Raw genomic sequence first — 5362 nt, forward strand, 5'->3', positions numbered from 1 at the left:
CTATGCTAAGAAAGTAGAACTAACCAGGCCATGTTGATAGACCCAGTGACCAGATGCAATGCAAACACTAAGTAGGCCTAAGTCAATGTAGGAAGGCATCATCTCTTACCCAACCTGAGCCTGATATTCAGAGGACATGATATCATAAACCTTAATTAGCATTTCATAATTTGACAGATTTAAGCTTACTAACTCCTCCAATGTGTTGTGGATTGGATTTGATTTCTGAATTTGTAAGGGAAAGTGGCTGATGGTGCTTCGTGTGAAATCATCACAGTATTTAACATATTCATGATGACATAATCTATTCTTCTACCTATTGGGATTGCCATTCTCATGGCTGACAGAAGCAATTGTTTACATATACATAGTGGTTCTATATATTCCTTAACAGAGGAAAAATAAACAAGAGTACCCATTTGAGATTTTCAGTAGCAGAAAGGAACCTTCAACACCTTACTACAACCAAATTTGTTGGACAAAATCAAATATGAAACTACTTCTCTTATGGCCAGAGATAGTGCTCTCTCTCTCTCTCCAGCTAACTTGACTATCAATTCACATTCTACTCATAATAGTAGAGGATGACCCCAAGACCTTGGCCTTCTGCCTCAGAATAAACTTCTGTATCTTCCCTGTTATGATCTTGGGCAGCTCCTCAAACACAACAGTCTTAGGCACCATGTAATGAGGCAGCTTTTGCCTACAGAAAGCAATGATGTCTGCCTCAGTAGTCTTGCCCTGATGCTCCTGCTTCAGGCTCACAAATGCGCAAGGCGTCTCACCCCAGTACTTGTCCGGGCGTGCCACAATGGCTGCCTCATTAACGGCCGGGTGTGTGTACAACATGGATTCAACTTCCACACTGCTAACATTCTCACCACCACTGATGATGATATCCTTGGACCTATCCTTGATTTCTAAGTATCCATCTTGGTGCTTGACCCCCACATCACCAGCCGTCCCTCATGCACATAGATGTGGCCTCAGGGCTCTTTAGGTAGTCCAACATGACACCCCCCCTCTTAGGACTATCTCACCCAATGTGGTTTCATCTCTAGGAACACTCTTCAGTATATCCGTGTCCACCACATCTATCTCAGTCATGCCTAGGGACCGTACCCCTTGCCTAGCCTTGAGCCTTGCTCGCTCGGCCGCAGGTAGGAGGTTCCAACTCTGTTTCCATGCACACGAGACTGCCAAACCTGCGGTCTCTGTCAACCCATACCCATGTCTGACCGAGAACCCCAGTGCTTCTGTCCTGAAAAGAACTGCAGCCGGTGGCGGAGCTCCTGCTGTAAGGATCTCTACCGGGCAGACTTGGCGCCGTTGCTGATCATGTTGAGGACAACCGGCGCACCACACATGTGGGTCACCTTGTGTTCAGCTATGGCCGAGTATATGATATCGGAGTCGAACCATCCCAGGCATACATTTGTCCCACCCATGGCTGCAATTCCCCACGGGAAGCTCCAACCATTAGCATGGAACATGGGCAAGGTCCACGGATAGACTGGTTGGTTGGTGACCCTCCAATCAATCAATGAATCAACGGTGATGATGAAGAGGCCGCGGTGACAGTGGATAACGCCCTTTGGTGCGGAAGTCGTGCCAGATGTATAGTTGAGAATCATGGAAGTCCACTCATTGATCGGCCTTACCCATTTAAACTTGGGGTCTCCTTTCATCACTAAGTCTTCATAAGTTGTCATGATTTCAGGCCCTTGGCTTGAATTTAGTCCATCATCATCATCATCAGAATCATCTTCGATTAAAACTATCTTTGGTGGTGACTTTGTTTTTGTAGAAAGCAAAGCTATCGCCTCGTTGACAATTGGCAAAGATTGGTAATGGACAATCATGAGTTTGGCCTCGCCGTGAAGGAGAAGCACTGACATGGTTCTTGCATCTAGGCGGATGTTGATGGTATTGAGAACTGCTCCGGACATGGGGCACGCCAAACTGCATCTCGTACATGGCAGGGATGTTGGGGGGCAATGACTGATACCTATAAATGATGAAGGTATATGCAAAGATCAAACAAAAAAAAAAAACTGAATAAAGGAATCAGCAAAGTTGCATTCTAGACTTAAAAGAAAAGGTATATAGAATGATTACCACCTCCTCTGGTTATCCCCAGAGAAGAAAGTGATGAGGCCAGCCTTAGACATCTTTCCAAAGTTTGAGACCATGTGTAGGAGGTCTTGTTGTAGATGATTGAGGTACAATCTCCATACACCAAAGCTGCTCTCTCTAGGAAGGTGAGAGGAGTGAGAAGGGATGGATTAGGAGGGCTGGGCTTCAACTGATCCATGAATATCTGATCTAGAGAGAGAGATCTTCACTGGTTTATCTTTTTATAGACCTTACTGTCAGGAATAACCCTTCTTCACTGGTTCAACTTTTTACAGACATCACTGATAAAAAAAAAGATGCCATTTTGCCCAGATGGAGACCCATTTCCTTCCCATACAGCAGGCACATGTGGTTTGACAATGGTTACACATTAAGAGAGGATCATGTCAGAGACATCAGAGCTGCCTTGGATGTCGTTCATCTTAAAATTGAAAGACATCCATCAAAACAGTGAACAAAGCTCATTGTGAGCCGTTCATTTTAAACCATTCCGATGTCGTTCATCTGAAACACGGGGAAAAAAGTGGGGCCCATCCAAGTGATGTGCATCTCATTTGTACAACTTCTGGGTAGATGAACGTCCGGCATCCAGAAGTACCCTCTGAGCACACTCTGACCTGATCCCGTCTGTTACACATTGGGGTTGGTTGTGGGAAAAGGGTATGAGCACGGCACCAAATTTGCAAGTGGGACTCACAAGACAAAATTGATTGCAAAGAACGCCAATTGACATTGGAGATGAACGTAGTCATTTTTATTTGAAAGGCAAGCTGGGGTTAGGCAGACCCCTACCAGTTATACAACTATACCATTGGGTTTTGAACCTGCAAAGTCCCAACACAAGGTTGACGTGCACTAGCTTCTCCTACCAAACAAGCGGAGCCCCATTGTTTTTTGACCCGTAGTCATGATGTTATGGAAACCATGAACAAATACAAAGCAAAAACAAGATAAGAAGAAGAGGGAAATAGAAGATACCAGGTTTAACTTCGAATGAGCAAAAATCCACTAGCAAGATGTGAGGGACACTATAAGAAAAATGTTAATTAGCGACGGAAATTTGCGACGGATTTTTTTCGTCGCAACTTTGCGACAGATTAGCTAGAGAAAACTTTCTTCATGAATCCGTCGCTAAGTAGCGACGGATTAGCGATAAAACAACTTTCATCGCTAAGCCGTCTTTAATTAGCGACGGATTAGCGATGAAAGTTGTTTTATCGCTAATCCGTCGCTAATTAGCGACGGATTAACGACAATGATTTTTTCATCGCTAATTCTCAATACAAGAAAAACATTTTACCGAGGGATTTAGCGAAAGAATTTTTTCGTCGCTAATCCGTCACTAATTAGCGACGGATTAGCGACGGAAAAATTCCCTCGCTAAATCCCTCGCTAATTTTCGATTTAACAAAGCGCGAAATTTTCTCTCTCCACGTTCGAAATTTAAATCGGCCGCGCTCGATTTAAACCGACTTCTTCGGAGGACGGCGACAGCGGAGAGCATGACGGCGACGAGGCAGTTTCACGGAGGACGGCGACGCCGGAGGACGACGACGTCGGAGGACGCTGGAGGACGGCGATGCCGGAGGATGGCGACGCCGGAGGACGCTGGAGGACGGCGACGCTGGAGGACAGCGACGCCGGAGGACGCCGTCTCACGGAGAATGCCATTTCACGGAGGACAGCTACGAGGCAGACGCAAAAGCGGTGGCCGGAACCTCAGCTTTTGGCAGCTCGTTGGAGCCGAAGATGGCGGTGCCAGCAGCTGCAGTGGATGAGAAGTGGCCGGCCTCTGGACTGTCAAGGAACGACAATATTGAAGACGGAATGATGTCTTTCTCCTCTGCGATCGTCCTTCCGTCCGGGGTGAAGTCGGAGGGAGACTCAAACCACTTTAACCTCGAGGCATCGGTGCGGGAGGCCGGTTCACGGAGGACGGTGACGCCGGTTCACGGAGGATGACAACACCGGTTCACGGAGGACGGCGACGCCGGAGAGCATCGGTTCACGGAGGACGATGACGCCTGTTCACGGAGGACGGCGACGCTGGAGAGCACTGGTTCTGTGCAATGCCTGTCGGGTGCGGTATAAGTCCGGCTTATTGCTGCCGGAATACCGCCCGACAGGGATCAATTTTTTTTATTTTTTTTTAAAATTTAGCGACAGCTTAGCGACGGACATTATCCGTCGCTAATCTGTCGCAAATTAGCGACGGAATTAACGGCAGATAAGTTTTTTCGCTAATTAGCGAGCAAAAATTCGCGATGGTCTCTATCCATCGCTAATCCGCCGCTAAGCCGTCGCTAAACTGTTTAGCGACGGCTTAGCGATGGATAGAGACCATCGCTAATCCATGATTTTCTTGTAGTGGGAATATACCATAGAACTATACCATTGGGTTTTGAACCTGCAACGTCTCAACCCAAGGTGACGTGCACTAGCTGCTCCTACCAAACAAGCCGAGCCCCATTGTTTTTTTGACCCGAAGTCATGATGTTATGGAAACCGTGAACAAATACAAAGCAAAAACAAGCTAAGAAGAAGAGGGAAATAGAAGATACGAGGTTTAGCTTACGTAGAATGAGCAAATATCCACTAGCAAGATGTGAGGGAATATAATTGCAAGATCCATAGATCTTAAATCCCTAATCCCCAATACCCCTGAAAACTCTCATACCCAACTCTCAAAAAGAGATGAATACACGTGACAAAATAAATAAAACGGTAGCTGGTCGAAAAAAATTACTAAATTTGATGGTCCGATACCACCACAAACCTCATTAAAGGGTCACCAAACAATTTTTGGACTGGATCATGGATCCAAGCGGGTTAAAGATTCAAGACACCCACAACACATGACACGTTATGTGGATGACTATTTCATTTTCTCTTTTTAGCTTTTTTAATTTCCAAAATGTCTCCTCGGTTTGCAATAGTGTCACATGATGTCCCCCTTCACGGGTGACAAAAAATTCCTCCTAATGGAAAATTAAAATGAAAAAAAAAAGTGTTGGGATAATCTTTTATCTTGTCCCTTGATATTTTGCCATTGCGTGCTGCATATCCCCTGACAAATAAGAAGACTCCATTAAGACCCGGATCCAGACTGGAAGGTCCAATTAATACATGGACCCAGGTATAGTTTGTGAAATTTTATACCAGACCTGGGCCTGACCTGAGTTCAGATTAAGACCCACAAATTTTCAATGTAAAAATGATAAAAAAT

At 45.5% G+C, this 5362-nt stretch overlaps 1 pseudogene; it reads right to left on the reverse strand.

Annotated features, from left to right (window-relative positions):
- Window positions 1–424: 424 nt before the first annotated feature.
- LOC149812802 (2-methylpropanoate--CoA ligase CCL4-like) lies at window positions 425–2314 on the reverse strand (annotated as a pseudogene).
- Window positions 2315–5362: the final 3048 nt, after the last annotated feature.

The sequence above is a fragment of the Nuphar pumila genome, chromosome 16, assembly GCF_984573655.1.
Source record: "Nuphar pumila chromosome 16, dmNupPumi1.hap1.1, whole genome shotgun sequence".
NCBI lineage: Eukaryota > Viridiplantae > Streptophyta > Magnoliopsida > Nymphaeales > Nymphaeaceae > Nuphar > Nuphar pumila.